Below are 25,620 nucleotides of genomic sequence, written 5' to 3' on the forward strand. Positions count from 1 at the left end.
ATAGGCTCCAGAAGGCCCAGAATGCGGCAGTTACACTGGTTTGTGGATTGAGCAAACCTCCCATGTATCTCTCTCTCGCCGATCACTTCATTGGCTGGCGGGTTGAGGATCGCATTAAGTTTAAGGTGGATTGTCTTGTGTTCAAGTGTCTGAACAACTTGGCATCGGATTATCTGATGGATACAATCAGTCATTATCAGCCCTCTAGATGTCTACGTTCACAGGATCAATTGCTCCTGACTGTCCCTCCTTCTACTTTTGCATCAAGGGGGGACAGAAGACTTGCAGTTTTTGGTCCAAGGATTTGGAACACCATTCCTAAAGGACTCTTGACTCACTTTATCAGTTTCACATGGCCCTAAAAATATTTTTGTTTAGATAAAAAGTGTATCCAAAATCTGTTATGAATTCTGCTTAGCTCTGAGGATAGAGTTTAATTAAGTCATGCAACTTCTATCGGTCCTTTTGATATCATCTGTGCCATTATACGGTTTGGTCCGTTCTGAGCGTGGTGTAAATTCCTAAAATGAAATCAAACATGGGTATTTGCCCTTTGGTAAGATTCGGTGATGAAAATGTGACTGTAGACCCCCCTAAGTGGGAACTATCCCTTAGAACATGTTATTTGCCATGCTTCATTCTCAGTAAATATCCTCACATTTTCGGCTAATATTTCATATCATGAATTGTAGATAGAAAGGTTTGTCACTGTGTTAGTCCAGTTTTACAATCACACAAAATCCAAGTGTTGATACATTTTATTGGACTGACTGAAAATATTACACTCAAATTGTCAAATTCATTCCTTTTAAAAGTGCCATAGACATCTTCCTCAGATGGTAGCTAACGAGGAGAAAAGATGCGCACGCTGTATAATTCTTTCTCATAGAGGCTTTTCAATTTAAACTTCATGGGGTGAATCAAAGGTTTGAATAAAATGCAGGCCTGGGGGCACCGCATTATCTACGTAGAGATCAATCTGACCACAACCGATAGCACACCTTGAAACCAATTCACACTTCAGGGAGCACATATTATTTAATACAAATCTTTTGTACTCAATATGTTTAGATAATTAGCCATTACACTAAAAATACATGAAATAAAGAATGAAGAACCCAATTTGAGAGCAGGTGCCCTACTTATCGTATATCACGCATAGAATACAGAGATGGCGACATGCATGTTTAAAATGTCTTTGTTGCAGTTCAACTTAATTTCTTCTACAGAAAACGTCTATCTGCATCTCCTGGTCAGCCTCATCTATACAATCACCTGTATCGACTAAAGGCTCTAAACAAATGTGTAGGCCCTCGGCAACACAGTGCACATTAAAGTCATACGTCATAAGTAAACACGTGTTCTGCAGCCTCGATTCAGTGTCACGGCTGTGCAGCAGTTTCAATAGAGATCATGAAGCATATGTGATACATCCTGTCGCAGTGTCCAATTCTACCTTAGTGTGCCCCCTGCATGATAATTGCTTAAAGGCTTACATATAATGTGGCAAGTGCAAAATATGTTACATGGCGCACTGTCCACTACTATGTTAGTGTGTCACATGCTTGATAATAGTTGCCAAGCATTTGAGCTTAGATGCTAAACATTGCCATTGGCAATGTCTTGTTTCCTCATTTCATTAATTGACATGAATCTATATAGTTACAAATAACACGTCTTCTCTTCATAACACATGTAAACATATTTAGCTTCATGCTTAACGAGCATGCACCTCTTGTGTTCTTAGGAGAGTTTTCCTAGTTATTCAAATTTGCTAGTTAACCAGCGTGTATGCCTGTGGGGAACCTTAAACATTGGAATTAAATTAATTAGCTATATCCAAATTAGCAGACGTTTCTTACTGCTTTCTGATCCCGCTGCAGAATCAACCTGGATCGTGTGGCTATAAATTGGAGCTTCAATAAAATATGGTTGATGGAGTCCCAGTTACAGTGGGTGTACCACTTACTTTTAACAGAGGGCATAGCAAAACAATGTTTGAACCATACAGTTGTGCTGATACAGTAGCCCATCAGGCATGGTACAATAATAATAACAACAATAATACTAACAATAATAATAATAATAATAATAATAATAATAATAATAATAATAATAATACCAAATATATAACTATCGTAGGCCAGACTCAAATATATCAGTTATCTTTGTTGATAAATACTAATGGATAGCTCATTTGTATTATCTACCCTTTTACAGCACAATGTGACAGCAGCATTATACTGTACATCTCATGATTCATTATCATAGTCATCTTTCTGATCACTTCTCCATTTCCCCATCTCTGCCCCCCACCTTACCCGCTATCATATGCAAATTCTCATCTGCCTCTCTTTTGCTCCACCCCGTGGAAGTTGGGGCCTATCTCCATTTTCTTTCCCTTTTTGAAGTTGCCCAATTAATGAGGCCTTTGGCGATGTTATTACAGTACTAGCAAACCCCATCCGACCCCACATCTTTACTCAGTTCTTCACTCTCACTCTGTTTCGCCCGTAAAATCAACCCTGGATCACTCGTCTGTACCAACAGTCAGGAGCTGTCATCCAGCTTCACATATACTGATGGTGAAAGTTTTGCTGTGCCTTTCTCTTTGTTAGCTACAAGAAACCTCTCCTCACTCTCACCTCTGCTCTGGATTCTGCCAAATCCATCTATTACACTGACCTTAACTTGTCTCTCTGCTGCCATACTCATAAAAGTTTTCCCCTCAATTCAAGGAATGCTAACCTTTTATTCAGGCCCCATCTCAACATCTCTTTCTGCAGGTCTTTGTGCCCTTTTCCTCTCTCCAAAAGCCTACAATATCCCCAAAACACTAACATCTTTCATATCTCCCACCCTCAAAGATCCTTCTCTCCAGCCCAACATTGAAACTGCCACCTGCCACAAACCCTTCATGTGCTCCCATTGACCCTTTTCTTTTTCTCCTTGTACTATGAGGATGTAGACCCACTGACCTGCCCTTTTCTGTAAAAGAGCAGGTGGACACATTTTCCCTATCTCCTGTCCCCTCACCACCGTTATAGTGGAACAGCAGATGTAGGGCACTGTGTGAGACTCCATGTGTTATGCCTATCTCTTTCCTCATCACATCAGGAGCCACGCACACCTACCGGAGCCTACTCCCCTCATGGCCTGCACACGACAAATGTAGGGAAAGCCTTGGAGGGCTTCATTGATGTTATCTGTGTACTTTATTTTGCGGCGGCTCGCACAGAAGTAATTTCCGAGTATTTTTGTGTACTGCAGCCCTGCATGCAGGGACTGGTTCTCATTATGCACGCAGCCCCTACTCCAGCTTGGGGGGCCTCATGGCCCAGTGGGGCATCCATTGTGCTTGGCCCATCACCACTGCAACATAGCCAACAGCTTTTTACCATAACCAAGCACCAGAGTGCCTCTTCAACCCCAGGGCCCAGGGCAGGCCCTGATTGGCTGGTCTCCCTGCAAAACCAGCCAATCAGAAGACACTGGGCTGTAAAACCGGCCAACAACAGAAGGCACTAACCATAGGCTCCTGTCTGGGCCTGTCCGGGCCTGGAAGGGCTCAGGAGGGCCCCCACCTTCGTGCCCCTCTACAAACAATGCTGCAGTCTCCTGTGCACGTCTTGCTCTTGCACGAACTTGGACCACAGAACCTCCAGGCTCCCTTCTGCTCAAATGTAAGTGATGGCTGAACTGTCCTATTGTCTACTCCACCTATCTCCTTGAACCATAACTCTGTCAATCCCATTCTGCCTTTCTCTCACAACCACCTATTTCTCTTCACTGCAGTCAAGGTTGTACATAGGTAAATTCTTACAAGTTCTGCTTCTTCCTTTTCCATCTTGCATCCCTGTGTGCACCACATTCATTTGTGATCCTTTGAAAATTGTATCTAGGTGGATGTGCTTTACATATGGCATCCATGTTGTGCACTGCATTGTGATCCTTTTAAAATCGTATCTAGGTGGATGTGCTTTACATCTTGCATCCATTTCCATTTTGTGCACTGCATTGTCATCCTTTTTGAAATCATATCTTGATGGGTGTGCTTTACATCGTGCATCAATTTTGTGCACTGCATTGTGATCCTTTTAAAAACGTATCTAGGTGGGTCTTCTTCACATCTTGCATCCAATTTTTTGCACTGCATTGTGATCCTTTTAAAATCATATCTAGGTGGGTCTGCTTCACATCTTGCATCCATTTTTGTGCACTGCATTGTGATCCTTTTTAAAATTGTATCTAGTTGGGTGTGCTTTACATCTTTCATCCATTTTGTGCACTGAATTGTGATCCTTTTTTTATTGAAACCTGCACCCCTCTTATTGTGCTGCATTTGTATTTGGGCCCTCATTACTACTCGGTCACCTTGGGGTAAGGGCCAGCACTGTGCAGTGCAGACCCCCCTTCCTTTCTTCTGTCATCTATCCTCTGCCACTGATATGGGGCTCCCAATCTCTTCTACCTTCTTTAACTGCTACACTATCCCCTATCTTCCCTCTCTCATTAGGTCTGGATGAAAAAAGCACAAGAAAGACATTCTGGGAGCAAATCCTGGCCTTCGCATCCCAGACACCTATGTCAGCGCATCTTCCAGAGAGATCTTCACTTCTCTGTCCCCTCTCCAGACCTATGTACTTCTCATCTCATATATAATGTCTTCCCTTTCACATCATTTCCCAGTATTCGTGCTCGCAAGTGGGAAGTCCTCTTGGCGGTCTTCTTCTCATCACGCTGCATCATTAATGTCTACCACACTGGCACTATCCTGGTTTAGGGTCCTCAGGCCAACCTCCTTCTCTTTGACCGAATCCTGCTCTTCCTCAATAACTTTGTTCCTTCTGCTGCCTCTCCCCCTACCACTCTCTCTGCCCTCCCTCTGACTGAAGTACCACGCCCCTGTACTCCACCTCAGAAAAACTTCAAACTCAGAGACTGTCTCTATCTGCCGACTCTTAACACCCGCTCAGCCAAAAAACACTTTGCTGACATCTGCCTCCTTCTTGAAGACACTGACCTTGACATTGTCGCTCTTACTGATACATCGTTCAATGCCAGCTCAGTCATTGCTATTGACTGCCTCCTACCTGACAGTTTCAAGATAATTTCCAAGCCTCAATCTCACTGTGCTGGCGGTGGGGTTGCCTTAATCTTCCCTGATTGGTTGCCCTCTTCCATCTTACCCAACCAGCTCTACTCTTCCTTTGAGAGCCGGTTAAGCAAGTTAGTCATCTCTCCCTCCTCCACCCTGACCATTGCTATCATTTACCGGCCTCCGGCTGCTACCTCCCTGTTCCTCTCTTAATGTGCTGATTTCTGTTCCTTCTTACTTTCAACCTCCTCCAATCTACTCTTCTTGGGTGATTTCAACATTCAATTGGACTCCACTGGGACACCATTGACTTCATTTACCTCTGCACCTCTCTATCCCTCTCCATTCTCACTCCTGGTGCCACCCACTCTGCTGGACACACTCTGTATGCCCGTATCAACGCTACCTCCCTTTCTCATCTCCTCTGGTCACCCCTCTCTCTTGGTCAGATAGCTCTCTTCTCTGCTTCCACCTGGGTCTCTTTGGCCCACTGTCTGCACCCCCAAAAGCCCTGACAAGCTCATTCATGAACACCTGCCCGATGAAACGAGTGTCAGCTGCTGCCTTCACTTCCATATTTATCCGCCCTTCCGCCCTAACACAGACTCTACCACCAAAACTGCTCTCAGCAACATCACTTGTCCATCACCAACATCCTTGACATGCATGCCCCCGCAATGAGGATCCACCTGAAACCAGCCTCTAAGCATAACACCTGGTATGACTCAGAACTTGCATCTCTGAAATGAAACAGCACGGAACAGAAGTGGCAGACATCAGGCTCACCCTCTGACAGACTGGCCTGCCACCTGCTCCAAAGGCAATAAAGACTATCTATCTGTGCCAAGGTGCATCCAACAACACGGCTGAACTTTTCAAAATGTGCAGGGAGCTAGCCACCCCTTCTGCAATCTCCTCCTCCCCTCTTCTTTCCTAGACCCTATGCAATACCCTGGCCACTCACGTCACCACCAAAACTCAGGACATTCTGAACAGCCATGTTACTCACCCTCCCAACCCATCCCACACCCCCTTGCCTCCCTTGGCCCCTCACCCTCCTCCTTCCTCCTTCTCCTCCTTTGCCCTTGTCACACCTGAAGAAGTCACCAGAGCTGTGTGCTCCATGAAGGTCTCATCCAAACAGGTCTCCCTGGCTCATCCAGAACCATCAAGGACAACATTGGCTCTCTTACATTCATACTCGCTGAACTCTGCAACCACTCTTTTGCCATTGGAGCTTTCCCCTCCTCCCTCAAGCACTCCCTTGTGCACCCCCTCCTTAAAAAAAACATCAGCAGACCCTACCTGTTCAGCCAACTACCACCCTATTTCCATCACCCCCTTCCTGGGGAAACTGCTGGAGTAGTTGGCCTTGCCCCGACTTAACTCTCACACTTAACTTGTTGGTGGTCTCCACGGCCATCAATCTGGAATCTGAGCATCCAGAGGCATGGAAACTGGTCTTCTGAACGCCAGTGAAGAACTGCTTGCATCCCTGGAATCTAACTCCCCAGCTGTCCTCATCCTACTTGATCTCTCCTCTACCTTTGACACTGTCAACCGCTCCATCCTCATACAAAGGCTCCAGAGCACCCTTGGTATCTCAGAACTGACACTAGACTGGTGACCTCCTTCCTAACTGACCGCTCTTCCCAAGTCATTGTGGGCACCTTCTCCTCTCCTACTTCCTTCTCTACCTGTGGTGTCACCCCAGGTTCTATCCTTGCCTGACTCAGATGTCACTCCTCATCTCCTCCTTCTCCCCCAAATTCCAGTGTTATGCAGATGACACACAACTCTTTTTCAAACTTCTTGCTAACCCTCTTGCACCTTCCATCATCTGTGACTTCCCATCTGCCACCCAGGCCTGGTGCACTTCCCATGATCTCTGCCTCAATGTCAGCAAAACTGAGATCCTTCCTATTGTGACCCCTGCTTCCACCTTCTTCCCTTCACTCTGGCCTTCCACCATGGGCTCTCCCCCGGCTCTGTCTTCTGAAGCCAGAAACCATGGAGTCCTCTTCGACTCCTCTCTCTCCTTCCTCCGTCACACTCAGGACATTGCCAAAAAGTCCCACTTTCAGCTTTTCCTTCTCAAAGGAATTCTACCTTTTCTCACTTTCCCACAGAAGTTCAATGTTACATGAAGCCTGGCTCTCCCTAGGATTGACTATTTCAATAGCTTCCTCCTGAATCCACCTTCTTGCACTCTGTGGCCCCTCCACATAATCCAGAATAGGGCAGTAAGACTTATCCTTGACCTCAAGCCCAGGTACCACATCTCTCCTCCCGGTTGCTTCACGGATTAAATACAAATCCCTCTGTATCCTCCACAAGGCTGCCTGGGGCCAGACTATCTTCAACTCTCTCTTACTAAATATTCTCCCTTTCCAAAATTGTCAGAAGCGGCCAGTGAAGGAATTCTGATGAGCGAGCGCAGTAGAGAGAGCAGTAGAGAGTCTGACGCTGGTGTGCCTTGACAATCCGTTAGTTTCTCTAGGTTCCTTCCTCTAACTCAGCCAACTCAGTACGGTGGCGGCAGCAGCAGTGTGGAAGGAAGCTGGTAGCTGCTGGACCTGCTTCCATTGGAGTGCTGTTGGAGGGTTGTTGGAGTGCCTCGGGTGCAACGCGGGTGAAGGTGCGGTACCTGTCAGCACAGGCAGCCACAGCCGAGGATGCATCGGGACGTATTGAGGTCCGCTATTGGGTCCCGTAGTGAGGTGCCATGAGGGGGTGCATACCAGCTCACTAAGACATAGAGCTGCCCTACACCGCTGCCCTACAACGTATTGGGTAACTTACGGTGAGTAGCGGAAAAGCGGAGAGGAGCCAAGCGGTGTAAGCGTCTTGCTGCTTGTTTGTTTGTTGTTGGGTGCAGTGTTGGCCGTGTGTTTGTCCCGAGAAATACGGGGACCCTTGGCATTCCACAGTGGTCAAAGAGTGTGACCACCCCCCCCCCCCTTAACCCCACACCACACCCCCTCATTCACCCCTATAGCCATTATCTACTATCGTGAACGCACAAAAGCCCATTACTGATCTGCCATAGTGCATGATTTCAGTAGGGTCATAGCAGGATTGTAGCAGTGCTATCATCCAACTTGGTCGGAAGTATTCTCATTGATAGCACGTGATCTGATCATAAGCCTAAAGGGGGGGTTCAAGTGGAGAGTTGGACGTGGCGTGGAGAGTGGAGTGCTGTGAAAACCTTTGAAAATGGTGGCTATTAGCGTACTATACCCAGAATTTGAAATATGCAAAGAAACCCTGTCACATGAAAACTTGCTACAATCTACCCCTGAAGACAAAGTGGATAAAGAAGCCCCTGATGCACAAAACTCAAAAAATGGGTCGGAGGAGATCCACAAAATGCAATCTATAGACATATAGGAGGCTGATCACCGGTTAAGAGACCAGTGCGTGGGTAGCAAGAGCTTGCCACCACCTAAACAGAGTGCCCCGCTAACCACTCCGAAGGTTAAGCAATCTGTGAAAGAAGGTGGAGCTTTGCCTCAACAGATGTCGACACAAGGAGGAGGGGAAAGTGGCAGCCAGGAATGGGATCTGCCTCAAACAAACCCTTTCATATTTGGATGAGCTACACACCGCAAAGAGGTCTCTTCAAACCTTCATGCCATCGATAAAGGTTGGAAGCCTCTGGGCCTCACCTCCTCCCTAAGTAGCCACAAAGACATGTTCTGCTACAACACCAGCAAGACAAATGTAAGAGTGATTGTCCAAGAAAAGGGCACCCTGGGGGCAGACTCGACTGCACCTACGCGTGGGCCCCTACTGAAGGGTGTAAAAGCGGGTCCAAATTCATTACCAAATGGCGCGGGGAAGTTTTCTTCCCAAAAGGTCCATCCTTACGGAAATGGTGGGTCTCTCAGAAGACCAGAAGTAGCTGAAACACAACAGGCCCTATTCTCGAGTAAACGACAACGTGGGCCAGCTTCCATGTCTGATGAAGATCTTTTAATGGACCTAGCAGCGGCACAGGTAGAAGAGAACTCCTTGAGGAACCCGGATATTGACGCAAGAATGGTACGAGCTTTTGCTATTACAATTGCACCGTTTATGAAGTTATTTGAGACCCAGAACGACCAACTACAGGATCAGACAACAGTGATGGCTATGCTACATTCAAAGCTTATTTTTGTGGAAGGTTTCATTACCGCTCTGCAGTCTAATCTCGACAAAAACACTGATGAAATCACACAAATCTTAAAGAGTATATTGGAGCCAATTATACTACAAAAAGAAAACTGGAGAGCCGATAGGCTAAGTTGTAATTCACTGGCAGTAGGAGCCCAAATTGACTTAACCCGAACGGAGGACCATGCCCCATACATCATGCCGGCTCAACCTCCACTTACCACGAATATAGGAGATCAGCCTACTGCAGTAAGAACTAAAGATGCAACAACTTCGCCGGTGAGAGGGGTTCCAGACATTAATAAAGCAAAGGCAGGCAAAAACTCTTCGCCTGTTAAGAAGCAGTTGGAAATCCAAAAACATCTGGATTTAGACCCTAACATTTAGAAAATGAAAACTTATTAAAAGTTTAAGGCTCCAAAAAAAGGCGCAAAGGCACTTGGATGTGTGGAGCTGGTGGTAAATAAAAAGGGGTTAAGCACGTACTCGAAGACTACTACTTCTCTTGTGGATAATAACAACTTAGAAGGTAAATCCACACATAAACTTAACAGTGAGTCTGCGAGTCAGAAGTGCAAAGAAAGCAACTTTGGTCTACCCAGGAACATACAAAGACCATCAAACCGGGAGGATGTTAACTGGCAATCCTCACATCAGAGTGGCTCGTCAACTACTGTTGGAATCGATTTGGAAATACTGACTGATGAAGATCGAGAGAGCGATGTGTCTTATAACGACATAGAAAATGACTTGATGAATTTATCTACCTATTCAGAAGTCTTGGATTCAAGGTGGACTGAGCGATACAAACATCACCATGAGGCTGCCCGAGAACTCATTCCTAGGGCTCCCATTGCACCCCTGGGCACAGTAAAGGTAGTACATTTAAATGTGGTGCCGGATCAAATTGGGTTCAGGGGATCTACTGACTCTGCTCCAATTAGGCAAAAAGATAACAATGGACCCAAAAGGAGGTCGAGGGCACACCAAAATATGGAAACTTCTGACGACTCATCAGAATTGGATGAGCGAAATTACTCTCAAAATCCTCCAACAAACTCAAAAGACCTCTTCACGACGATGGAACAAAGAAGAGTCATTATACAACAGAGAATAACAGTAGAGGCGGAGATGATTCGTATAGATAAGACACAGAGGGTCGTACAATCAGGGGCCCCCAGAAGAACAGTCTCATGTGCTGCAAACAGTACAGTGGAAGGAGTGGATCGAGGATCTAAACAAGCAAACCCATGTAAATACAACAATGTCCCACTAACCGAGGAGTTCAAATTATCAATAGAAAGAACTCTAGGATTCACAGATGGCCTCGTGATGAATAGAGCAAATGTAATGAGGCTGTTGCGATCTGTACCACCTTTGGACAAAATCAGTTCTAGGGATATTGATTTAATTGAATTCCCCAGTGAAACATGCACTGATAATGTGATTCTTCATTTGGTATCCCGGAACATTAAGAATCTTCTTATGAAAGAAGGGACCAAATGGAATGTCCATGGCTTTACTTTAAAGGAAATGGAAAATCGAGTAAAAAACAGGAGTGTGATTCCCTGTCAGGAACAGGGAAAAGACGAAAGAGGATCCTCTCAAAATGTGCCAGACGTTCCCAATATTAAAAGATGTAGTTATAAAGAGGGCAAAGAATAATTTAAAATTGGCATTCATAAAAGGAAAAGAATGGTCATTTTGAAGAAAAGTGAAGATCTGGAGGTTGGTTGCATGCAAGACTGGAGTTGGTTGGCAGGAACACTGGCAGATAGGTCATAACGCCAGTAGAAGAGTCCCACAGACATCGGTAGGGGCAGGATCATAGCCAGCTGGAACACAAGGGGTTTTGTTCATTAACATGGCAACAGTAAGATAAATCTGACTAATTATGATCTCATCTGTCTCCAGGAGACTTGATTAAGGGAAACGCCAATCTTGGACGGCTTTGAAGTTTACATAAACCCGGCGATAAAGGGGGTAAAGGCCGTCCTATGATAGGTCTTATAACAGCTATTAATTGCTCAAGCGGTTTAACAGCCATTACCTCTACAAACATAAACCCCTGGATCCAACTCACAACACTTACCACGACTACTTCTCAAAGGAAATCGGTGAAACCAACGTTACTAATTTGTAATGTTTATTGGAGAAGAAGTCCTTGGTGCGAGTCGAATACCAAGAACACTTTACTTAGGGCAATTGACGATGCCAGGTCCACGTGGTCAAACTTGACCGTGTTACTCTGTGGAGACTTCAATATGGAATGCTTCGATAAACAAGGATCCACATAGAGGTCATTTCAACTGGAGCCACTAAGAGAATGTCAAAAGGGGACTGGACTTGGAAAAGGAACTCTTAGAGAGGGACATGCACATGGCAAATGGTCATTTGCGGGGAGATTTACCTGCGGCAGCGACCTGGAAAAGGAGAGAACAATCAAGTACAATTGACTATGTATTTACAAAAGATGATCTGTTATCAAAATTTATTTCCCTAAAAGTTATTCCTATGGACCAGAGCTATCATAATATTCTTGAGCTTGAATGGGCCTCCACAAATCCACCAATAGTTTATCATCAACAAGGTCAGCACTATGAGGTGGCCTTAGGAGGAAGCCACCTATGCATGAAAGGAAGAGAATTGACGTCAATAACTTCTTCTTTAACGGTCTTAAACTCAGATTCACCATGCTCAAAAGGGGGAATATTGATATATCCAGAGTTTCTTCGGGCCTTTAGAGAAAAATCAGTGTGCTTTAAGAGGCCCGTCTTTAAATTAAAGTACGTCTTCGACGTGGAAGTTGCCAAAAAAAAGAGAGTGGTACACACACTGGGGAATTTGGTGATAAAACACAAAACGTCTAACAATATAGCCCTTTTAAAAAGGGCAAAAAATAACTACAAAAACTGGTACCATCAGCACAGACATCAATTAATCCAGCAAGATGGCGAAAGAATGCTGAAGCTCGCAATTAAGAAAATAACAGCGGGGGTGTAGAAGTTAATAAATGATCTAAACACTCCGGAGGACTCAAAAATAATGTATTCAGTGTCTTCACAGGTGTGGAGGTGCATTTCAAAAGTCTATATGAGTCCAAAGGGGCGAACAAAATTGGCCCACACATCTCCTCAGAAGCTTCTTGGGATTTCAAAATCGACAATCAAGAGATCATCGATCTTATAAAATATGTGAACGCTTCAAGGGCGGCTGGGCCAATGAAATCTTGAAAAAAGATCCAGTCAGATGGGCAAAGTTTATGGTCAAACTGTTTGAGACCGTTACAAGGGCCAAAAAGATTCCAACGTCCTGGACTTAGTCTATCGAGGTCCCCATTTTTAAGAGAGCAATCATCTTGAAGCATTTAAACGAATGCAGTCTGAAGTCCCATCACCAGGTCCAGTGGTAGGCGGGATTCCGAAAGGGGATTGGTACCGCCTTGAACGTTTTCATCATCAACGTGCTAAAGTGTTTGGTCAAACAAAAACAGATAAGGACAATTTACATCTCCTCGATTGACCTTGAACAGGCTTTTGACTCTGTGGATCGGACAATCCTGTGGGTCAAGTTAAAGAAGTGGGGGTGCCTGAAGGCTCTGAGAGAACCCATGGAAGCCTTGCATAGATACACCACATTAAAAATCAGATTGGACAGAATGGGTACACTGTCAAATGAAATCCCTGTAGAAAATGGGCTAAAACAGGGGTGTCGTTTGGCCCTGGCGGTCTTCTGTCTATTTATATTAGACAAGGCAGAGGCTTTTGTGAAAACAAGATGCTTTCCACCAAACATTGCGGGCCATTCTGTGGGCCGCTTACTGTTTGCAGATGACCTACTCCTGTTAGACCAAACGGAAATTGGGCTCCAGCGACAGTTGAGGGACCTGTCCTTATACATTCAAAAAAATGCCCTAAAGATCAACGCAAAGAAATCTAAAATTTTAATCTTGGGCGATCTTGGAAGGGCAAGAAAGCGGACGAAATTCAACTGGTTCCTAAATGGAGAACAAATACCAGTTGTTACATCGATGGTTTACTTAGGGATAACACTAAATGACAGTTTGAATGATATTCCCGGAGTCAACCACTTGAGAAGAAAAGTGAAAAACCTAGCGTCCCAAATGCTGCTGATCAAAAAGCATTATTGCAAATTCTCCATGACACCACTTCTGGACTTCTATAGGATGAAAGTTTCACCAAGAAGATCCAGATGAACATTACGGAAGAGGAACAGTTCTGCCCTATCTTGAGATATTCCCTTCACAGTATGCGAGGCAAAACCTCTTAAGGCTTCGGTTAAACCTCTTTCCTACAAGAGAGGGTACAGGGAGAAGAATAAAGGCCCGGGAAGACAGGAACTTAAATTGCCGGATTTGTGGGAAGAGTATTGAAACTTTGAAGCACTTAATATTGGAGTGCAAGCCTCGAACTGGTAAAAGAGTCAGGTACCTGGGGAGACTCATTGGAGAACCAAACATAAGGACATTGGAGGATTGGTGGGCCATTTTGAGATGGGGAAGGAGGCTCTCCATGGCATTGGTCCTGCTACAGCTTGTGAGAGAAATATTTGAAAGAATAACTTTTATGATTCCGGGTCTCTGGGAAAGAGGGTTCAATTTCTGTTTCTGTTTCTTTTTATGTGTTTTTATTATCTGTACTTCTTCTTTCTTGTAAATTGCATGTAAGGTTTATATTTAAACCAATTGATGTGTAATAAAAATATATATATATTCTCCTTCTAGACCTCTTCATTCTTCTGGCACCAACTCTTTGTGTGTAAAGCATTTTGCTAAACAGAGGGTAGGAGGTTGATCGCTTTCCTCAGCTGGCTCCCTTCTATGGAAAAGCCTCCCCTTCCCTCTGCATCTTGAGCAGGACTTTCTTAAATTCTGTAAGCTCCTCAAAACTTTCCTCTTTACCTCCTCCTCCCCCCTTCTCTCCTCTGCTAATTCTCACAGTTGCTTTGATTGGTGTCCAGGGCCCTTATTCATCCTCAGGGCCCTGACCTCACATGCCGAATAGCCCCCAGCTTCTGTCTATCCTCAGAAATTGCCTCAGCACACCCTCTGTCTGGGAGGCTCGCACTTACCACACCTTGCACTTCATCTGTTGCTCACACACGGGCATGGGCACCCCAGCACATACTCCACTGCCCCCTCCCTTCTGCACTTGCACGTTCTGAATACTCACAAGGCATAGTAGGCTCATCCTTTCTCCCCTCCACTGTATATAATATTTTATGTATTTTAACATGTCTCATTCCCATGTGCCCTCCCTGTTGCCCTGTGGGTGTTTTGAAACAGAATTCACTTGCTATATAAGTGCCTAACAAGCGAACAATAAATAAATAAAAAATATACCTCATCAAGTGTATGAGAGATGGTATGTACTCATACAACCGTATACAATGTACCCTCGCACTGAAAGTGTGGAAGGATGCCGTATGGAAGGATGTCAGCAAATGTGATTGGACATCATGGAGCGCAGAGTGAAATCTGACGAGGGCAGAGTGATGTCATGGAGAAGATATACAAAGCCATGCTATAACTATATGAAAATACTTAAGAGTGATGATGCAACTGAAACGATAATAGAAACATGTACAAAATGATAAAGTAATCATGAATGCAAAAGAAGACAAAATAACTTGCTGACCAATAAGTGTAAATATGCAGTAATGCAACACAGAAGCTTTCTATAACGGAGTATATAAAATGATAAGGACAGAAATAGTTAGAAAATGGATGCCGGCTTGTCTAAATATTTAATTCAACTACCTCAGATGCTGATCGGGGTTGTAAAGTCAGGAGACGCTGGAAGAACAGCTTTGTATACAAAACAAAGAGGAGGCAATGTTGGCTTGGGATCAAGGAGGCTATTTTTAAGTAATAGCTGCAAAGTACGAAGGGAGGCAGACGGATAAGCCATGGATGGAACATATTTCTCTTAGATTGAAGAAGAAGAAAACATCTGCATTAGCCAAGTATTGGACAATTACATTTGTATAAAGTTTATACAAGGTAGATTGAGCATGTTTCTAGACGCCAAGAGGAGCAATGACACCCAGTATAATTAAATCAAATAGCAGTAAATAAGAAGCTTCACATGTGACTCAGAAGTCAAAAACAAAGGCTATTCATTGAGCCTCGGATGAAGATAGTGATGTGCTTTCACTCCCTTGAATGTCCTAGAACAGCGAACAAGCTACAAGGTTAACTACAGAGAGGAAACTTTGGCTCAGGGGTGGTCTGACTAGAGATGATGGACTAATTGGGAAAGTAGAGAGTAATCTGACGTGATCCAAGTACCTGGGTTTCGGTTACCTTACGTGCTGATAGCTGAGCCGAAAGTCTAAGGTTGGGTAAGAATGCCAACCAATCAGTGGGTCTATTGGGCAACCAGCTTTACAATGTCGTATAGACCAATCCGCTGCCATTTCTGTCTGCTATATTGAGTAATATACCTATTTAGAGGTAGTTCGAGGGTAAGTATTAACACATATATATTCTATAAGTAGGCATGGTCCCCTAACAAATCCCTCCAGCTAATATGTTTCATGGTTTGCCACGCAGCATGACATCATGAATGATGCAAGTTGGGGTATGAGACCACTGTGTATTAAGTTTGTGTGTGAGTGTTCTTTAGTAAACACTGTAAAGATGGTCTAGGTGGTGGCGTTTCCATCATCTGTAAGGAAGACATTAAAATGTATGAGACCAAAATTAATTGTGAGGGATGTGATATTATACATACTAAGATCATTCCAAATTATAACTGCAGTGTGAATCTGGTAGTCATCTACAGACCACCAGGGGATCCCAAGAATGTTAATGAAGATCTCATTAATGTTCTTAACTGAATGCTCAAGACAAATTCCGCAGTAATATTAGCAGGAGACTTGAATCTAGGGAGAGGTAATGGCAAGGATAAGAAAGCCAAAGAATTGGAGAAACTGCTTAACAATAGCAATATTTTTGTGCACAATAATCACCCAACTCATATCAAAGGAAACATCCTTGACTGGATGGCTAGTTGTAACATTGTTTTATCTGGGGTCACAACCATTCGATTATCTCAGGTCAAATACAACTCCCCATCTTACCTAAACCACAACACAAAAACACAAAACACTCTGCAAAACATCAAAAAGGAACTACAAGGCCATCACTGCAGATAAACTGTCTGGGTGTATGGATGCCCTTATGAGGAAAACAAAGGCCACTGACCACCCTGACATGCTGGTAGAACATTACAACGAGGACATGACAGTTCTGTTGGATAAATTTGCACCCAGAAAATCTAGATCAAGTAGGAAAGCTACCCACCACCAAAAATGGTTTACGCCAGAACTGGCTAAACTAACATCCAGCAAAAGACACGCCGAGCATCTCTGGCATAAAGATAAAAGCACAGAAAATAAAGTGGCCTGGAAGCTTTTGGAAAAGCCTACAAAGACCGAATTACAGAAATTAAATCGACCTACTATAACGACCAAATAGATATGGCGGGAAACAAAACTAAGGAACTCTTTCACCTTTTCAGGTTCGTGGGAAAAACCCAGTGCCTTAAATCAGACCATTATCCCTACTCAGGACGATTGCACGCAAACCAATAGGGCTTTTTTGGATAAATTGTTAACTGCCCAATCAAAATCAGGAAGGAGTTGGAGAACTTGAAATTAGAGACAGACCCCCCCACCCCAAATGGGCTATGTTGCTCATCAGGAGATACCCTCCATAGGTTTTTCCTTTCCTGAGATATCAGTTGTAGAAACAATCAACATCATGAAAGCAATGAACCCCACAAGCTGTCCATGGGATCTTATCCCTGTCATCAGGACATCTTTGCACCTTTTTTGTGCAGATTTGTGAATGCATCATTCAGCCATTGCACTGTTCCGCAAGCTACTAAAGCTGTATCAGTGGCAACCCTATTGAAGAAAGTGGGTCTGGACCCCAAGGATGCTGTAAACTTCCGTCCTATCACAAACACCTTATTCGTCCTTAAATTGATTGATAAGGTGGCCACTACCCACTTGCAGCTGTATGTGGAAAATTCTAGTCGACTCCACGGAAGACAATCTGGCCTCCATTGCTTTCATGGCACAGAGAGTGCACTGATAGATCTACAGACCCACATGCTGTCTCTAGTGAAGAAAAGTAGGTCAGGGTTATGATATGATATGATAAGGCATTTGTAACGCGCCTATACACAAGTGTTTCAAGGCGCGACGAGGCAGGGGGGGAACAAGGGGAGACAGACAACGATCTTACTAGGCCAGGTGTCATTCAGATCGCGCAAGTGCAAGGGTAGAGGGGAAGGGAAAAGTGCATGGGGGGAAAGGGAGAGGGGAAAGTGCAGTACAGGGTTATTAGCATACAGCATACAGGATAAATAACAAGGGCCAGCTGGTGGCAAGTGCGAGGTAAGTGCAGACAAGTGCTGGGAAGGGGGGCTGTATGGATACAGACACAGTCCCGTAGTGCAGGGGTTGCCGTGGAGGCAGTGCAGGGGAGAGTGGCTGGGCCGAGAACGGTGAATGGCCCAGTTGCAGATTCAGTGCAGTATCAGTAATATTAGCAGGGGAGAGGGGGAGAGAAAGCGGAGGCAAAGAGGAAGGTTTTGAAGTGCTTCCGGAACCGGAGGTGGTTCTCCTCAAGTTTCAGGGAGGTAGGAAGGCTGTTCCAGAGGGAGGCCCCTGCAGTGGAAAGATATGGTTGCTGATATTACTGGACCTGTCAGCAGCCTTTTATCTGCTAGATCATGCGATTATAATCAAGCGGCTGCAAGACAATGGTGGACTTGCTGAAGACGAAATAAATTAGGTTAAGTCCTTTCTGGAAAATAGAAAATCGTGGGTGTATTGGGGGGGACTTTTTCTCTGAGGCGGAGAGGCTGGGATTCTTCTTTACAAACTATGAGGAAGAATTTCAGTTGTCCCTGGAGCTGTCCGGAAATCATCAGGAGGCTCAGGACAAGCTTGGAGAGATCTACCAAGCTATAAAAAACTGGATGATCACCAAGTGGCTGTGTTAATGCCGCAAAGAAAGAGATAATGATATATGGGCCAAATAAGTCAAGAGAGAATTTAACTCCTGTCTTCTCCAGTTTCATGGTCAAAGTAGCCAGATAGCAGTAGTTAGTAAGGTAAAAAAACCTTAGGCACATATTTGGAAGCCTCCCTGAACCCAGTAGCCCAAGTAGACAGCATTGTAAAGAGCACCCAATAACATCTCAGAGTGCTAAGACAGTGGGCCCCTTTGATTTCTAAAAATAATCGGGCCAAACTTGTCATAACCGTCATCCTTCCATGCGTGGATTATTGCAATGCTCTACTAGGCAGAGCCAGTAAGGAAGATATCGCTAAATTACAAAAAATTGAAAATGCAGCTGTCCATATCATTCACGGCATGAAACAAAACAAACCCACCTCCCTTGCTAGGAGGGAACTGCACTGGCTGCCTATATCAGTCAGGATTTATTTTAAGTCATTGCCCCTCATTATAAGTTTGCCGGTCCGGGCACTACGGTAACGGTAAGCATGCCGGTACTGTAGTTCCCGGACCGGCAAACTAGGAGTTGTGCTCGCGGGTGCCTTTCTGCCCGCCAGGTCAAACCTGGCGGGCAGAGTGGCACCCTCGAGCACAGAATGTCGGATGCACCGGCAGCGTTATAGACGTGCCCGTGCATCCGATCTCCCCATCCCCATTCAGCCCTATGGGGCCGAATGGGGATGGGGAGCATCTTTTTTCTGGCACCCGCAAATGGGCAAATATCGGGTCCGGCAGGGCCAGATTGCCCCTTTAATTGCCCATTCGCGGGCACCAGAAATTTTCAGACGTTTGGCGGCAGCTTGCCGGTTTTACCGGCATGGCTACCACCAAACTTGTAATGAGGGCCATTGACTTTGTGCCATAAGTGCATCCATGGATCTGCACCCAGCTACCTGAAAGAAAAGATCTCTACATATAAGCCCACGAGAAACCTTTGATCCACTACTGCACATTTTTTAATGTGGGTCGGGTCAAGAAAGCACGTGGGAAGGGACGCTCTTTCCCATTCTTAGTGGCATATTCATGGAACGAACTGCCACAAGCTCTTAGAGAGGAAAAACATCACTTGGCTTTCAGAAAGTTCCTAAAAACAATTCTGTTTGCATAAAGCGGCTGCCTTCTCAGTCTGTTTTATCGCTGTCTGCAAGTGAGCGCCTGGACGCCTTAGGGCTTTGGCGCTGTATAAATGTTATAACATAACATAATATGTGTGCAAGCATCCGTCTGATGTTTGTCAGTTGCCCAACTTTATTAAACTGAGAATAAATTAGTACTTTTCCACATTCCACCAGTCTGTCCGGTTATTTGGTCCGAGATCTTTATTTGTAATTCCATCTAGCACAAGAGACGCTTCAAGATGCTAGAGCACAATTCTCCACTTTTGATGTCAAAATCATCAAATCCAGCGCTATTCTGGCACACTCACAGCATTCCTCATGCCTCACATTACCTCTGAGAAGAAAAGGCTGACAGAATAGGACATTTCCATAATGTTCCCTCTGGGCTGATGCACTGTGGGTACCGCTGAAGTATTCGAAAAACTTTCCACACATTTTCCTTCCAAAAGTGAGAAGGAGCCATTTCAGGCTATTACGCATTGCTTAGTAGGAGTCAAATTTGTGCAAACGCGGGTATTAGCGGTGTTTATTTTTTTTTAAACTGCAAAGGTAGTTGTTACAACATGTTGAACATAGCCGACTGGTGTCCCACCACCTCCCGCAGTTTAAGAATTACAGCACTTTTCTGTGACAGAACTGAAAAGCAATTACAGAAACGCTGTTTTCATTAGGAAACACTGTGGCATATTGAAATAGGCATGCTTGCACGAATGCTACAGACTCATTGTCATTGCGTGTGACTAAGCCTTGCATAAAAGCCAGCATTTGATATCGTGTAGATGGAAATAATTGAAACAGGTATTCCTGTGAAGAAGTTATAGGCAGGCACACTTTTCTGAAATAATTGAGTTCAATAAAGAACAAACCCCTATTATGTATTTTTGGAACATTTCATGTGTGGTTGTCAATGTAGTCCTTCAATTATTAGTTAACATTAGGTTCACGTGCCCTCTCAGAGGATCTACTCAGTCCAAGAGCCTTTTTGTGTTTTAAACGCCTGTGAGCATTCCCTCTCTCTGGGGGCCAAGCACTCCATCTGTTATGGACCCACCTCGGCGGCATGCTCACCAGCATCCCTCCCCCGTACAAACCATCTTAGTTCGTCCCAGTGCCCACACATACCCCCTACACTGAGCCTCGGTTGGCTGTTGGCGGTGTCCATGTTTATAAACTGAAACCCATTACTTGTATAAAGGGGTACAGGACTGTGCATCCTGCGTCATCAAAGGAAACGTGCTGTCCACTTTGACGCACATTAGACGCCCGCAGTAAATGCCAGGGTGCTAATGGTGTTAATCCTGTCACAGGTGGACGGGCATGGCCATTAACGACATCGATCCATCCCCAAGGAAGGCAAGCAACCAACCAACACTGTGATTACGCCTCATGAAAAAGAGTTAAACGTATGCAAATAAACTCACCAGCCAATCTCCTTTCAATATTCCTGTCTACGCCAGCCGTTCCTTGCAAAACAACCATTTTCCTCTTTTCATTTTTTCACTGCATATGTGTCCTCCTATTTCGTTTGAGACAATCATAAGATTGTGTTGGAACTGACAGATGGCGAGTTTTCGGCATCTGTTAATCCTCGTTGTGCTTTTCAGCTTCAAAAGAGAGCGGTCCAGCTGCAGAAGGAAAGTATGATAGTTTTTGATTGTTGAAGTGGGGACATGCCAGCATGACATTTTGCTGAATGACCGGCAAATATATGGAATCCATTTCCAACAGTAAGTGGCCTAGTTTCTGAATGTGATCGGTGCCATTGAGATAAATATTGCGTGGTGTCTTACTTCCGGAGTAGCTGAGAAATGAGATTGTTTTTTACATCCTAATACTAATGCCGACTGTTTAAGGACGTCAGGCTCCAAGCAAAATGAATCAGTAACTTAAGTTAGGTTAGGGGCACTTTGAGTTTAAAGAATGAGCAGGGGTGCTCTTTTCTAGTGCCAAGAATGACTGAATACCACGTGAAGGTTATTCGCTCTCTGTTATCTCTCTTTTACCAGCTACACAATGATACTCAATACCTATGACCCATAAGCAGTCGTTTTTTGGAATAACGGGGAAGTCAAACAGTCTCCATCAGCTCGTGGTACTGGACACAATCAGAGGAATCTGTTTGCAACTATGTTTAACATAAGATAGTGTATTATTGAAATTACGCATATTACCACTAGGCTGTAAAATATCGGTGGTTTTATTTCGGTACATTTTTAGAACACCCCAACCTCCCTCCACATGCAAACCACCATTTGTATTCTGTGCTGCAGAATGGTACAAGTAAAAGCACATGTTGGGTATTGTAAACACATGGATGCCATTAGGGTATGTCACAGCTTACCTTGGTATTTTTTTCAAGAGGAATCTGTTTTGGTCCCAGTAATGGGATAACTTATTTTAAAATGGCTAAATAAATAAAAGCGATGCTGGTCGCATGCCCATAATGAATATTAAGCTGTTTACTATTACTTACTAGCATCAGTGATCTGGTGCTAGTAAATGGGAGGTAGACCAGTAGAAGTCCTGAGGAAAGCCCCAGTTGCATTTAATGAGGGGTGACACATGTGACACGCAGTCTAGACAAGCACAGACACTCAGTAAGAGATTCTTCTGTGCTTTTTTTGTTTTCATCTTTTTATTGAGAATAGATTTTAACTTTAAAATAGTGGAGGTAGCCCTCTGATGTAGAAATGCTCCCAGTGGGACCGAAGGAATATTTCTGCATTGTGTCTTTAAATGTGTGCATCAATATGAGTGCTGAATGAACGAATGTAGCAAGGTAGTTAGGGGAAGTTGAAAGTCAGTATGTACACTTCATCCCCTAGGATAAGATGGACATTACAGGGATAAAATAGTAACCATAATATGCTGTGATTTGGGCTGTAGTGACAGTTTACCTGGGCCGAGTGGGGATTTGTTCCATATGATAAGTTGTATTGTCTTCTCCAAAACTATTAGACAGAATTTCATGCAGTTCCCTCTGGGACCACCACATACAATTAGGGCTACAGGTGTAAGCAAAACCAACCTTTGGTATAAGTCCGTACTACATAGTTTAGTGGTAGCGAACTGAGCAGCCAGGCTTATCTCAAGAGGGAATGTGAGCAGTACAAGATATTACACAGAGGACTTTCAATCACAGTGGTTCAAGTAGACACTTATACTCAAGGTTTCTTGGTAAAACACTTATTGATTTATTTACACAATAATTTATGAAACATTCACAAGCTGATTAGGCCTGCAAGTTATTCCTGAGCCTCAGTCGTGGTGACAAGATGGAGGACGTCGGGGGACTCCTGCACTGCACAGGATCCTCGAAGAAAGCAAACAAGATGGAGTCACTTCAGTTTCCAGTAGCTGTAGATTCAAGAACATCAACTGGTGTCCCTCTCCCTGGTTAATCCTAACCAGCCTTGAGAATGGTATCCAGGTGTCTTACGAGTTGATTGGTCCCAACAACTCAAAGGAAGAAGCCGTCCTTGAAGGAGCTTCTCTGTCGAATGGAGCTTTGGCAATTTGGACCTGCAGCAGGGCTTCACCAGGCAAACCAAGGTCCAGGAGTTGCAGCAGCCGTCCTCTTCCAGTTCATCTTCAGTTGTTTCATTCCAGTGGTCGACTCTGCCTTCCAGTCCAGGAGACTCGCCTTTTAAACAGTTTTCTCCCATTCATTCCAGCCTAGCTGTCACTCACCCAGCAGGCTGGCTGTCCTTGCCAGACAGTCAGCCAGCCAATCACGGCAGAGTGCATTTGGGTCTCCTATGAGACTAAGCACAGGGAGTTTTGGGCACCTCCCTCAATTTCTGCCCACCCCAGACAGTCAGACTCCAGAGGCAGTCTTCACTCCTGAAGCCCGCCAAAGACACACGAACAAAGGCACCAAACCTGGTTTGGCGCGCAGAGACAAACTCTAGAAGGACCTTTCCAAAAGGAAACGGCGAACAAAGAAGACCGGGACCTGTTTCAACAAAGGGGCTTAAGGCACCATCTTGATAAACATGGCTCCCGTGATTTTTAGCTGCCGGTGTTTGCGGTCGGGAAAAATCATGGTAGTTTGTTGTAAAACCTCTGCCACCAGCCTTTTCAATAGGAAAGGGTAGCATTTGACTGCTACATGAGTATTTAGACATAGTGAATACTAGGTAACCCCTCCAGCACTCCATTGTAAGATGGCGTGTGCTGGGTCTATGAATTTGGAAAGACTAGTAAAGTCAATTTCACTTTACATTCTCTGGGAAACAGCAGTTTATCCCAGAGAAGGTATTTAAACCTTCGGGAAGTCTCAAAAGACATCCATGTGTCACTGCAATCAAGGTGCTGTACAACACACATGAAAAGATGATGCCTATGAATTTATCTAAAACCCCATATTGAAAGAACACAAGTGTAAAACATACATCAATACACATGAAAGAGTGGGGAAAAAGGCTCACACTCTTTCCAGGTAAGAAAATCAATTCCTCAAAATCCAGCAAAGTTGCTGGGGATCTCTAAGGTGAAGGGAATTAGCACATTTATGAGAATTCTCCCTGACAAAAACCTAATTGTGTTATATATAAAATCAGGATAGAGTGCTTCTATGGTTTTGCCTCATATAATCCAACCTTTTATTGATATTATTACACTGGATGAGCAGGCGAGCCTATCAGTGTTCATGGAATGCGGATGTTATTTACAAATTATCCCCAGGCGGGGTACAGCTATATTTTCCGTTATAATGGAGTGCTTGCCATTCCAGAAAAGTAAGACTGAAACCAAGTTAGATGCAGTCTTGTAGAGTTTATGATAAGGCCTGACTGAGATGCATTTCATGGGCGCCCTGCCCGCCCCCCCTTGTCAACTCCCCAGGTGCCCCTGCATTCCTGTCATGGGTGGATAATAGTTTGCCCCAGGAAAGTTTGTGAGGATGCTGAAGGTGCGAACCTTCCTGAAGGCGAGGTGATACTCAAGGTGTGGGGCACTCTGCAGCGAGAAAATGTAAGCATGCCCAGCCACAACGGTGGTGAATGGCACTGTAAAACCTGCACCTGTCGCGCTCCTGGCTAGTGAGATGCAGGTGTGGCAAAGCACCGCTGAGACGAAGCATAAACTGCAAAATAACACCTGGAGCACTCTAGGAGGGGAGGATATGTGGGTGAGAATGAAGAGCAGCATCAGCGCTCTAAACGGGAAGTCTAATTCCTGAAACTTGTGGGAGGCCAAGTGCAAGTGTGGAAAGCCAAACAACAGCACATTCAGCAACTGTGAGACCAACACCCTGCACCCTAGGGGAGGAAAATGCAATTATGGCCATGCAGAACAACAACAATTAAAGTATGGGGGACACACCTAGTGGCGAGATTCAGAGGAGCAATCTAGCTGTGGAGGCCAGCCCGGCAATGCAAGTGTGGCAAGTATAAATGGTGGCTTTTGGTGTTTTATTTTTGGTGCAGGGTTCAAAATTAAGATGCAATGAGCAGGAGCTAAATCCAGCTCCTGGGTGTTGGGCATCACCCAGCAGGCAGGAGCTACCGCTGGTGAAACAGGAGTAAGTTCTCAGCGCAATACAAATCTAACTTCCATATGAGATGCACATTTTAACTTTTTGTCCATTATGAATGATACATTGGCCCTCATTCCGACCCTGGCGGAAAGGATTTTACGCCAGCGTAATGCATGGCGTACCTTTCCGCCTTACTACGAGTTCCCGTAGCGCCATGGTGGTTTTTTCACCTGGTTTTTCCGGGCGGAAAAATCCATGGCGCTACGGGACCTGTTGTTAATTATGCCACCGTAATTTACGGTGGCGTAATTAACGCCTTCCTCACTCCCATTATGCCCTATGGGGCAAAAATGGGAATGGGAAGGGTAAATGGGGATTGGGGACTTACCGCCCCGCCAAGGTTGGAATGGGGCGGTAAGTCCGCCAACCCCCATGGCGGAGTTGGCAGCTCTGCGCCATGGACCATGGTGCAAATTGCACCATGGTCCTCCGCCAGGGTCGTAATGAGGGCCATTATGTTTAACTGTGTACTAGATGTGTCCTACTTCTTCGTTATTAGAATTCTCAAATACTCAAAATTAATGGCATCTATGCATGATTGTAAGTCGCCAGTTGGCTTCAGGGGGCCAAAAGTATCTCCTGGTAGATGTTACTTTCAAGCTAACAAGGATCTCCTAGGCTAGAAGCAGGAGCTAAAACGTTCCTAGCTCCCCTC

The sequence above is a fragment of the Ambystoma mexicanum genome, chromosome 10 (genome assembly GCF_040938575.1).
Source record: "Ambystoma mexicanum isolate Mex_15411 chromosome 10, UKY_AmexF1_1, whole genome shotgun sequence".
Classification (NCBI taxonomy): domain Eukaryota; kingdom Metazoa; phylum Chordata; class Amphibia; order Caudata; family Ambystomatidae; genus Ambystoma; species Ambystoma mexicanum.